Source organism: Budorcas taxicolor, chromosome 3 (genome assembly GCF_023091745.1).
Source record: "Budorcas taxicolor isolate Tak-1 chromosome 3, Takin1.1, whole genome shotgun sequence".
Taxonomy (NCBI): Eukaryota; Metazoa; Chordata; class Mammalia; order Artiodactyla; family Bovidae; genus Budorcas; species Budorcas taxicolor.
Genome location: NC_068912.1, coordinates 10,306,518 through 10,319,249, shown reverse-complemented (window position 1 = coordinate 10,319,249; position 12,732 = coordinate 10,306,518).

Here is a 12,732-nt window from a genome sequence, read left to right as displayed (position 1 = left end):
GAAGATACTGACTAGATGTGGAACTAGATTCAGAGGTGGCTTCTCCCTATCCCTCCTCTGAGCCAGAGTGCTGCTGGAGGGGCTGAAGATTTTGGCCAGGCCCCCTTCTCCAACAGGGAGCACTGGAAGGGGCACTTGGAGACGGAAGAACCAGAGAATAAAGACTGGGGCAGAGGGTTCATGCATGGAGGAAGACGGATGAACCATGCAGCTGAAGCTGAATCTGGTAGCGAGCCAGGGAGCATCCAAGAGGAGCAGTGGCGTAAGCAATAGAAGGGGCCTACTGGTAAAGGTTTCGCCAGCAATGCAGGAGACCTGGGTATGGTCCCAGGTCTGAGCCACCAGGGAAGCCCATGAATACTGGAGTGGGTAGACAATCCCTTCTCCAGGGGATTTTCCTGACCCAGGAATCAAACCGGGGTCTCCTGCATTGCAGGCAGATTCTCTACCAGCTGAGCTACCAGGAAAGCCCATAGATCCTTATACAGACATAGGATATTAACAGGGAAGGTCAGAATCAGGTGTCATGCACTTAAAATCAATACAGATCTCAATCCCTAAACCCTAGCCCAGAAGGCCATGTGGCTTCTCTCTCCAGTGATTCCCTCAGCCGCGGGGAGCGGGGCTCATGGGAAGGCAGGAAATGAAAGGAGGTAGACTCACTCTGCCCAGAGGCAGTCAGAGGTCAAGGTGACCTTTCAAAGTTCTTTCTAGACTGGGAATCCCATTTAGGCTTTTTCCCCCCTCTACCACCCATCCCAATATGCCCTGACTCTTCCCAACAAAGATGGGCAAAAGATAGCTCTGATAAAATTCCACATGGAGTAGGTCATCTGAGGACGTCAAGCGGCAGAGACTGCGTGTGTGTGTGTGTGTATGTGTGTGTGTGTACTCAGCCCCTTCAGTCATGTCCGACTCTGCGACCCTATGGACTGTAGCCTGCCAGACTCCTCAGTCCATGGGATTTTCCAAGCAAGAATACTGGAGTGGGTTGCCATGCCCTCCTCCAGGGAATCTTCCTGCCGCAGGGATCGAACCCGAGTCTACTGAGTCTCCTGCATTGCAGGTGGATTCTTTACCACCAAGCCAACCAGAAAGCCCCTAGGCAGACAGTGACCAACACCCCCCCCCCCCCGCCCACCAAAAAAAAAACAACAACAGAAAAACACCAAGCAGCAAGAAACCCCCATTCCAGAATAGAGTGCCAACTGGATATATCATGTCAGCTGGTCAGAGCCTTCCCGTAAAATGGGAACATAGTAACGCTGCCGTCTACCTCACAGGGTTGTAAGAGGCTGTGACCCGGAGTGCACTGGGCGGGTGCAGGGGTGGTCGCCCTGGGGCTGGGCTGGGGCGGCTTGGGGTTCATCTTCCCCACACTCTCCATTCAGTGTCTGGCTGAGCCCTGGGGCCGGGGATCCTGGGCCCACCACACCTCTCTGTGGGAGGTGAAACGGGGCGGGCGGGGGGTGGGGGTGCGAGGGGGAGCCTGGTCAGTGTTCAGCGGAGGCGGTGTCTGTGGTTAACAGGTAAGCAGGAGCGGTCTGGAGCAGTGGGACATTTCCCGCCTCAGGGCTACATTCTTGAAGTCACAAGTGCAAACTTGTTATAACCTGTGTTGGAGCAGCAGGGGGCAGCGAGGGCATGGTGGGGGGCGGGAGCGCCTGCGCTGAGCTGCCCGAGGCTGGTGGAAGGGGCGCAAAGGGTGTGGAGGGCAGGTGTGCAGGTGCATATATGCAAGTGGGGGGTGGGTCGGTGCACCTGAGTCGGCCTGCTGGATCCAGGCGCCTCCTCCGCTCAGATGTGCGGACGAGAGCGTGTGTGGGGCCGCATACAAGAGCGTGCGCCTGTGTGTCTCTGCATATATGAGCCTTGTGGTGGGAGGGGGAGGAGAGGCGGGCAGCCACCGGCCGCGGTGGCTGGGCCTGTGGAGCCAAGGAGTGGGCAGGCTGCGTGCCCCTTCCCCTGGCCGGCCTCATGGAACCTGAATTCCAAGTCCGTCCACAGACTGCCCGGCCCCGCCCCACTGGGAGCCGGGGCCACTCCCTGCCGGGTGCCCATCTCCCCAGCCTGCCCAGAGAAGGGGGGGTCGCCTCCTGCCCATCCCCCTGGCCTTGGGCTCATTCCCCCGCCCTCACTGAGCCCTCTGGACACTGGGGTGGGTGGGGGTGGTGGGGGGGAGGCTCTGAAAGCAGGTGACTGTTTGGGGGAACTCGGGGACAGAGCCCCCATTGTGCCCGCCCCGGAGCCGCCTCAATGGAGCTCCCGGGCACAAAGGGGCTTTGACAATGGGCAGGACATTAGTATGCAGGGCCAGCCCCTCGGCCCTCTCCCTGTCCCACAGCCCAGGGGAGGCAGGGGGAGGAGGGGCGCTGCTGCCAGCCTCGTGGGTGGAGGCAGGGGATGGAGCAGGGCTGAGGCTGTAGAGATCTTAGCCCCCAAGGGCTCCCCTGGGGGCACTGCCCAGGAGACAGGGAAGGAAACTAGACCGGGGCCCCCAAACCTGCCACTTGTCAGGGCTCTCCAAGTGGAAAAAGCCAGGGGGACTGGGAGGAGGAGGGGCAGTGCTGTGGGAGACCAGGCTCCTTCCTCCCAGGCTGGACTCCTGAAGAAGCACGTGGGCTGTCTGAGCCCACCCACTTTTTGGCCTCAGTTTTCCCATCTATTCAAGGGAACTGTGTGGGTGGGAGAGGCAAAACCAAGCAATAGGGAGCAAGGTCTCAAACCTCAGCCTGCCATGTCTCAGAGTCGCCAGGCTGCATGTGGGTCCTGACCGTCCAGAATCCTTCTGCTCAGGGTGTGTGCCTGGAGTTCGGGGTGTTTAGGCTTCAGACAAGGTAGTGCCTGCGGCTCAGCCCAGGGGGATTTGGCTGATAGATGAAGAGCCGGAACTAGCTCCCCTCCACCCCTGCCCCCCCCCACCATATGTTTGTGTGTCTCCCCCATCTGCCTCATCCCCTTCCCCAGGCTGTGGGAAGAGGCTTCTCCTCCTGGCCAGGGACCCCCACCCCCATCCCTCCTCCACCTCAACTAGCACCTTCAGGACCACCCCTGCCTTCCCAAGGTGCACTGCCTGTGGCACCACAGGACAAAGGGCAGGGTTGGAGCAACGCAGAAAGGCACCCCAGGGCTGGCAGACAGAGGGAGTGATGCTCGAGAAAGGGCTGCAGGCAGACAGCAGGGAAGGGACAGGAAAGGGACCACGGAGAAGCAGTGTTGCTGGTTACAGACATCCTCTGCCCTGGGTCAGGAACCCACAGGAGAGAGGGTTGGGCCCACTTTACAGAAGTGCTTCCCCCAAGGAACAATGGAAAACCTGGGCTGAGGAATGTCTTCTCCTGGCTTGCTTTCTCCTTTTACAGTTGCTGTTGATGTCAGGAGGTCCTCCCTGCTACCCGCCTTCTGCTCTGCCCTTAGCCATGGATGGCACACTTGGGATTGCTGGGGGAAAGGTAAGGTCTGCTCCCCTCTCTGAGCATCTTGAGTTTTTTCCCTCCACTGAAACAGTCTGATGAGGAGCGTGCAGGACTAAGAATTAGGACTCCTGGGTTCAGGCCCAACAACCCTGTTAACTTTTTCTGGGACCTCGCACAAATCACTTTTTCTGTCTGGTTCAAGAAGCCCACATCTGCAACATGGGAAAGGTCAATTCTGCATCACCCTGCCTTCTGGGCCCATGGGCAGGGGATTCAGGGACAAGGCTCTGGGATTTACTAAGAGCTCATATTATTCAGCATTATGTTAGGCCCTTTTCTAGCCTTACATCATCTAATTCTCAACAATTCTAAAAACTAGACACTATTTAAAAGTTCCATTTTATAGACGAGACAACTGAAGCCCAGAGATGTTAATAATTTGCCCAGGCTTGTACAACTAGCGAGTGGTAGAACTGAGATTCAAGCTCAAGCAGGTAGTCTGTCTCCAGAGCCCACATGATGAATCACTACCCCATGCAGCCTCCCTAGTGAAAATATTCAGAAGACCATGGGCAGCTGGGAGCAATCAGCCAGGATATTCATATCACTGAGGGCTTTTCCAAACCTATCTTCATAATAATGCTAATATGTCATTTGCTTTTTATTTTTTCACTTTGATTTTCTCATGGGTGTTCAGTAGAATTTTCCAGAATCAATGTGATATTGTAACATATTGAATGCAGAAGCAGATATGAGATACCAACTGTCTTCTGTTAAGCCAGATATCACACAGATTTGAGATAGTGAGACAGTGCCACTTACTAAATTTTGTTTGTTTTTAAATATAGCTATCTTTCATTAAAAATAAGTCATTAAAGTTGACATCCAAAACAGGTTGATTGTTATTTTTGAATGAATTAATGCATATTTTAAGTTTGCTTTCCTTTCTAACCTATCAGCAGATGTAATCCACATGAACAAAACTCAATAAATTTTAAGATGTGAAGGAAGTCCTGAAATCAACAAGTGTGAGAGCCACCGTTTTAGACTCAGACATCGTTACCTTCTCCTCTTGCTGTTGCCTGTGGCTTTTTTTTTTTTTTTTTTTTTAAGCAGATCAACTAGGGAGATTTGGATGTGGGGAAAAGGTCTTGGGGTTGGAACTAGGATGAGGGCTGAAGCTGAGTATATAATGCTAAAAGGTCAGGCCTACCCCCACTTGAGAACTATCTCCACATGTCTCCTAGCCTGCAAGCTCCCGCCCAGAAGTATGCTCAAGACCACGGGCCTGTCTCAGGCTGGACTCTGGTCTCCGCCCCTTTCACAATCCAGATACCCGCTGACAAGTCCAGCATCGGGCAGGGGCAGACCTTCCTGGTGAGGAGAGAAAATTTCTGTGGATACCCGTGTGGATTTTTGTGTTTGGGCCAGCAATGCTTAATCTGCTTCCTGTAATCTTAGGATGAAACTGTCTCCACAGAATGGGGAGCTTGGTAGGAGATAAATGTCTCTGGCAGTTCCCAGGAGAATTGGATAATAGGGCCTTATGTATACCCTAGTCTGGGCTTCCCAGGTGGCACTAGTGGATAGAACCTGCCTGCCAATGCAGGAGATATAAGAAATGCAGGTTCGATCCCTAGGTCAGGAAGATCTCCTGGAGGAGGGCATGGCAACCCACTATAGTATTCTTGACAGAGTTGGACATGACTGAAGTGACTTAGCATGCACGAATGTGCACCCTAGTCTAGGACACTCCTAAGTTTCTAAAGCCTTAAAGGTCAAGATCCTCCCCCAGAATTAGCAACCAGAAAGACTTTTTCCCTAGAATCAAGCTGGTCAGTAGGCACTCTGTGCCCTGGGGTAGAGGGATTCAGGGAGGGAAAAGATCCGCTTGCTTCAGGGAGTCCACAGTCTGACAGGAGTGTAGGCCCCTTCCTAGAAGAGCTCCCATTATTGAAGGAGACAGGATGTCCCCTCCAATATTACCAGTGCCCAGGTTGTCCTGGGCAAAGTCACAGACACAAAGGACAAGGGATATGCAGGATGCTGAAAAGAAGGGGTACAAGATGATAGAGCAGATAGGGAAATAGGAGAATGGAGATTTGCAGGAGGGACAAGGTTAAGATCCATAGGCCTGTGTGAGGGCCCAGGGTAGAAGGGTGTGGCTCAGGGATTGCCGTGGGATATGCTCCCCCAGTACAAAGTCTGAATAGATTGGGGTCCCTAAAGAGGGGGTGCTGGAGGGGATAGGAGAAAGGCTTATATAAAGCAGCTTGAAGACTGTGATTGGGAACTTTAGTCTGAAAACCGATAGAGATGTCTGGGTAGGAAAGGGGCAAGGTAAAACTGATGCTTCATGATGACAATTCCAGTGCTGAGTCCATGAAGTAAAGGGAGAGAATCAAGGAGAAAGAAAGGCGGGAGTCAGGACAGTCCTAAGGAGGCTGCTATGGGCACCCAGGCTAATGGGATGGACAGGCTGATCGGGGGGCAGGGAAGAGGCTGGCTCACACACCTGAAAGGAGTTGTGGGGGGTGGGGGGAAATGGGCAGGGAGGGGACAGGCAGGGCCATGGAGGGACCAGGGTGAGATGAGGGGACAGAAAGAAGCTGCCATCTTTGGCTGGAAGAAATAAGTTGCCCAGAATGGGGAAAGACACTCTTTTAGGGAAGCTCACCAGCTCAGTTACATTTGTCATATCTGAGCTGAACACAAGACAACTGCTAGGTGAAAACTTATGGAATGAAAGGGCCAGGAACATGGAGACCCAGGCTCTGGCTGTGGCCAGACTGTTGGAATGAAGACAGGAAGCTCATCTTAAACAACTTGATAATTCTCCCACCCTTCCAAAGTCTAGAAGGGTGGAGAGATAGAGACTCAGGACAGACCTCAGAAAAAGCCCCAGGGAAGGGCTGTGGCAGGCCCAGGAGCCAGGCAAGATGATGGAGCAGAAAGAGTCACGTATGGGGGGGAACCACAACAGCCAACAACTGCACTTTTTAGTTTTCACTTGCTGAGCATCATTCCAAGCCCTTTACAAATACTGACTCTGTTAATCCATAACTATAACTTTTAGCCCCATTGTAAGGATGAGGGAATGTGCAGCTATGAAGCGGCAGAAGATAGATTGTAAACCCAGGAAGTCCGACTCCAAGGCTGTGTTCCTAACTGCTATGCCTCTGCCTCTCAGGCAACAGAAATGCACCCTGGGATGCACTGCGGGTCGCACCTTCCTTCCAGAAGAGGCCTCTTGACCTGTTACAGTAACCTGTGCATTTCTCTGAGTTTCCCAGCTCCCCTCACAAGCCTTAATGATGGGCTTTTTTTGTTTGTTTTGGAGCTTTTTTGTTTTTGCTAGAGTCCACAGGGTGATCTCCCCCTCTTTTCCAAACTCCATTTCAGATCTCTTTCCTTCTATGGACATGCTTCCTGAAATCTAGCCTAAGTCCTTCAAGTTGCAGCCCCAACCCTTTCCCCAGGTCTTCTGCCATTGGCCACATCCACTCCTTCAATACTACACCTTTTCAGGGACCTGAAGTGCTGTTTAAGCCCTCTCAAGCCCATGCTTCTCCAGGCTCCTTCTCCAGGCCACCATTTCAGTTCTCACTTCCCTCCTGCATTCCACAGCCAACCCCTCCCTTCTCCCCACCACCTCAAATCCAGCTTCCAGCTGGCTGACACCCACGGGAGGGTTTTTCCCATAATCCCTTTCTCTCTGCCCTTTCAAGGTTCTGATGGGAGGAGGGGATGAAGAGGGACCACGCAAATCCACAGCCTCCATGAAAATGGAGGCAACACCTATAATAAGCTTGGATGAAGGGACAAAAGCATTGAACTCAGCCTGTGGAAGAGAAGGGGTGATGTGATAAACTCAGAAAGTTCTGATTCCCAAGAGGTGCCCCTTCCAACCACCCTTCACTGGGTGCTAAAACAGTTGGATTCCAGATCTCCCATCTTTCTAATCTTTCTGCAGTTTCATCTTAACAGTGTGCCTTGGACTCTCCCTTCTCTCTGCCCCTTCCAGGGCCTCACCACCATCCTGGACAGCTTGGCCTCAACCCGGACCATAGCACTGACCAGTCAGGCAAGAGAAGAATCTAGGCTGGCTGGGGAGGGGATTGAGAGTGGAAGTTTCTTCATTCTGTCCTAAATAACCCTTGGCAGGAAAGCTGAGGGGCTCTATGGCCCAACATCTCTTTTCCTCCCCACCAATGCCAGGGGGTTCAGCCTACCTTCCATCTTGTGTGCAGAAATCAAACATTTTACTAAAAGGTGCAAGAGGCCGTTTCTCCTTTTTGTAGAAGTGGGTCTTTCTGCCTGACTCACTCCCCCACCCAGAGCCCTAAACCCCTTATTCCATCAATCCCAGCATGGCCCCAGAGGACTTCATTTAAGCTCACCCAGATCCAAGTGTCCTGGCCTTTCTGGTCCCTAGGGAGGACTGGGGAAGGAGGCCCCTGGGTCTTATGCCATGCCCTTCCCTTCTAGCCCAAACCAGTGTGCACAGAGGTACAGGTGCAGAGATGGGGCACCCACCGTCCAGTGGGGCACAGGGACGAGGTGGGAGATGCCAAGGGCCTGACAACTAACCCTCCCACACAAGCAGACATGTCCACAGACTGCATGTGGGGCAATGTTGGGGAGACAGATTTTTTTCCCCCAGAGTAGGGGGCAGCAGTGGGATTTCGCATTGAACCACACAAGGGATGAGACCATAACCCTGCCCCCCAACCCCCCCTGTCATTGCCATTTGATATCCACTGAGACAAGTTGGCTGCTCTGCTCAGGGTGGAGGGTGGGGGGATGACTCAGAAAACAGCAGCTCCTTTCAGGACCTAGGTTGGCAAGGGCTTTGGGAGGCTGGACTGGCCCAGATCACCCCCAACACCCCCTCTCTCCCTCCCGCGCCACCACCACCAAAGGACTGGAGGGCGGTGAAAAGGAGTTGGCACTGCCTGGGCCATGCCTATTGCCTCTGTGGACCAGCCCTGGCCCCCTTCCTTGGCATGATGCCTTCCCTCCCCTCCTCCCTCATTTCCTCCTCCCTGAAGAACTAACTATAAACCAGGACACCTGGTTCCTTCTACACTTGGTCCCTAGAACCCAGCTTATACTATGAGGAATTAATAAGCCTGCTCCTCAGCACAGGATGGTGCCCACCATCATGCCAGGAACATAGAACAGAAATCCTTGGAGATTAGGGAGACAGTTTCAAGATGAAACTAAATGGAACTCAGTGGTAGCTGCTGGTCTCTCCTCAAACCAGTTTCCTGATAGCCACCCCAAGCCCCCCCTCATTCCTAAACAAGCGTCACTCCTCACAGGACACCAAATCTCTCACCATCTCCTTCCCACCCAGAAATGCCTAAAGCAGTCCTGCTGGGGAAAAAAAATTCAAGCACCACAACCAAGGCAGACAGGCTAAAAATCTTTAGCCAGAATGTGTATCAATAAGCAACAGCATCAGGCTTTAAGTCTAGGCCTCCTCGGGGTCCAAATTTGTATTGGCTTCTTCACCACCCCACTTTCCCAACTGTCTCACCTTGCAGTGGGGAGGGGGTTATTAACGGGGAGGCATGTCTTGAAATGGGAGGCAAGTTGGAGTGGAGGGAAGAAATTAAGTGGGCAGGGGGTCCCAGTTATACCAAGCTACTACATCTCCCTAATCTGAGCTGAATAATATGAGCAGTAGTTACACATACAGCTTTCTTCCCCTGTGTGAATTCTGTGTGGGTGTCACTATGTGTCACAGCATGGGGAGGGGGAAAGGGGCTGGGCATGGGAGTGGGAGTAACCTGATGATCCTGGGAAAAGGGGGCGCTGTCTGGAGTGCCTGTGGGGCGTGCATGGTTATCTGCGGTAGTTACTGCATTAGATGGAAAGCTGTGATGCAACTGCAGGTCTGCCCAATAGGAAGGGGTATTAGGAAAGCCCCTTCCTGGGCTGAAAGCGCTGAGGTGACCAGCTTAGGTAAATTTCCCTTCTTGGAGAGCCCTTCCCAGACGCCCAAGGTGGAAAGCTAAGGAATAGACCGCACCACTGAGGCCAGTCAGGGTAGGGACCCAGGGACTGGGGGCCCCGGTATCTCTGAAGAGTGAGGCAAACAGGACCCCGGCCTAGGCGGCAGCACTCTTTCATTAGGGCCAGGGTCTTACCTTGGGTCCAGGGTGGAGTGGCCCCTCGGATGGGCAGCGGGACAGACGGACGGATGGGGCGGGCAGGCGTGAGGAACGGAGCTGTGCGACCGGCAGGGCCAGGACTCTTAAACCCGGAGCTGGGATCAGATAAGGGCTGGTCCAGGGGCCGGGGCTGGGGTCGGGCCGGCCGGGGGCAGAGCTGGGCCGGGCCGGGCCGCCCCCTCCCTCCGCAGCGCAGAGCCAAACTTTGCGTGAATGGAGGGACCTGGAGGGGCCGGGCGGGCGGGGGCGGGGGGCTCCGGGCAGGCCAATGGGAACGTGGAGCGCCAGGCCCGAGCCGCCGGGATTGGAGGGGCCTGGGCAGGGGGCGGGGCGTGTGGAGCAACGAAGCGGAGCCCCAGACAGCTGCAGGAACGGGGCAGAGAGCAACACCCAAAGACAGAGACCCAGACAGACTCAGGAGAAAGAGAGGGAGAGACGATAGGCGAAGCGATAGAAGCCGAGCTGGCAAGGTGACAGAGGAAAAGAGAAGGAAGAAAAAGGAGGCGGTCGTGTCAGGGATGGGGAACAGAAGCGGGAGCTGGCGGGGGCGGGCCTGGGGCCGAGTTAATGATGTGGAAATGAATTCAGCACCCGCCCAGTGGCCCGACAGGCAGCGCCGAAGGGGCGGGCTCCGGGGGCTCCGGGGTTATAGCCCTCGGCACCATTTCTACGCTGTTTGCCGTTTTCTAAGCTCTGAGTGAGGTCCTGCGAACTGCGCAGACATCATTCCCACCTGCAGTGGCTTGGTTTGAGAGGGGGCAGAACACGCAGCCCTAGTGCCTGGGACGTGCTAGAGGCTGCAGAAAGGGAAAGAGCACTCTACTTAGGAGGTCTTAGGTGGGAGGACAGACTTCCGATAAGGTCCCTAAAGAATGCAGAGGATTCAGGTACTAGGAGATGATGGGGAGGGAATTTAAGGCAGAGACAACTGCATTCAACAGTTCTGGGAGGACAGGAAAATGCAAGTAGGCTTGGGAAAGAAACAGCAGCAAAGTGGTCCATTGGACTGGAATATAGAGTGGCGGTTCTCAACCTTATCATCACAAGGGACTTACTTGATTATCTGAATCCATGTTTTGAGAGGTTTTTCTCTACAATCTACCATTCTTGGCATGTATTAAGAAAGAAAACATTTACTTCCCCGTTTCTATACATCATAGATATTTAACTGCTACTGCTACTGCTGCTAAGTCGCTTCAGTCGTGTCCGACTCTGTATGACCCCATAGACGGAAGCCCACTAGGCTCCTCTGTCTCTGGGATTCTCCAGGCAAGAATACTGGAGTGGGGTGCCATTGCCTTCTCCAATGCATGAAAGTGAAAAGCGAAAGTGAAGTCGCTCAATCGTGCCAATTCTTAGCGACCCCGTGGACTGCAGCCTACCAGGCTCCCCCGTCCATGGGACCTTCCAGGCAAGAGTACTGGAGTGGGGTGCCATTGCCTTCTCCGAGATATTTAACTACTAATCAGTAAACCGTATTATCATATTGAGTTGATAAACATCTTGGGGGGAGAAAAGGAAAGAAACTTGAAATTTTAGCTTAGTTCAACTGCTAAATGCCCTATGATGGATAAATGTCCATTCAAACAGCCCCCATGGGGCGGGGCACAGGGGCAGAGGGGGTTGTACTGGGCTGAAGGTTAGCGCCACAGGTATAGTGATTGTGGTGGGGGAAGACCTGGACCAAATAAAGAGCTGTGCCCATTCACGGTCAACTCTGAAGGCGATGGAGAGCTATGAAGGTGTCTTGAGCAGGGGGGAGACAAAGCTAGAGCAGAATTTTAGGGAGGTTGATCTGGACGTGAGCAGAATGGTGATTCAAGAGGGAATCTGGCAGCAATCCTAGACTCTTCCTGAGCAAAAAGGTGGGTCAGGAGGGAAGCTGGCAACAATTCTAGGCTTTTCCTGAACAAAAAGGTGACTCAAGATGAAACCTGGCAGCAATCCTAGACTCTTTCTTCACCTCCCTTATCTAAGCACTGCATCTACCTTCTAAATCCCCTAAATCCCGCTCCCTTCCTCCCTAGCGCATCATCCTGCCAGTGGTCCAGGACCCCATCACCTCTCACAGGATTACTGCAGCAGCCTTCCAACACCTACCTTTAGTCATTCTCCACTCTAATAATCCTTCAAATCATGAAGTCTTTCTTTTAAAAAGAAACACCAGTGCCTCTGAAACACAAATCTGACTGTTTCACTTCCCAATTTAAGTTTTCAATGACTGCCCATTGTCTACAAATCAAGTCCAAATTCATAACCATGGAACAGAAGGCCTCTGGTGACCTGGACCACTCCAGTCTCATCTTCTTCCACTGCCCCTACATCCCAACCTACAGTTTCCTTCTCCGACACTCAAGGTTTAATCTTATGTTCTCTTTCCCTGTCCTGCCGCTGGAGCTTTCATGGCGTACATGGCTTAAATGTTTCCTGAGTTATACCCAGATCTCTGTCTTCAGTCTTAGGCTGTCTTTAGAGGGTTACCTCCACAATTCCAGTTCCTTGCTGGGGATTTCCACTCTTAACTGGACAGGCACCAAATTGAACACATCATCTTCCACCCCAAGTGTGACACTCCTCATGACTTCCGTGACTTCTCATGGCTTACTCTGTGTTTCTCCCGGTCAATCAGATTAAAAAGTTAGAAGTCATCTTCATTCTCACCCTTACCCTGTGCTCCATCCATCGGCATGTCAACTAAATTCTGTCATGTCTCCCTTTGGCCTGTGTCTCTAGGATATTCTTTTTCATTCCATGGCCACTTTTAGGGTCAGGACGATCCCTAGCAGCCCCAGACCTTGACCCGCCCTTCACCTTTCCCTCCAGTCTCAAAGGAAGAGGCAGCCTATATTCACCATGTCATTCCTTGTGTCCTTGGATCAAAACCCCAAACTGGTGGCCCTTGCTAACAGGTCACAACCCAAACTCGCTAGCTTGACGCTTAGAGTACTCCTCTGAGGAGTGGGGGGCGGAAGAATCAAAGCGCAGAAGCAGAAAGAGATACCTAGTGGTGAAGACGTCTCTGGAGAAGTTCCTTACAAAAGGTCTTCACTTCTGTGTAATTCAGAAAAGTCATTCACGGAAACTCAAGGTGTGGCAGGACAGGACAGTTAGAAGCACTTAGATGTTCTAGAAGAGCA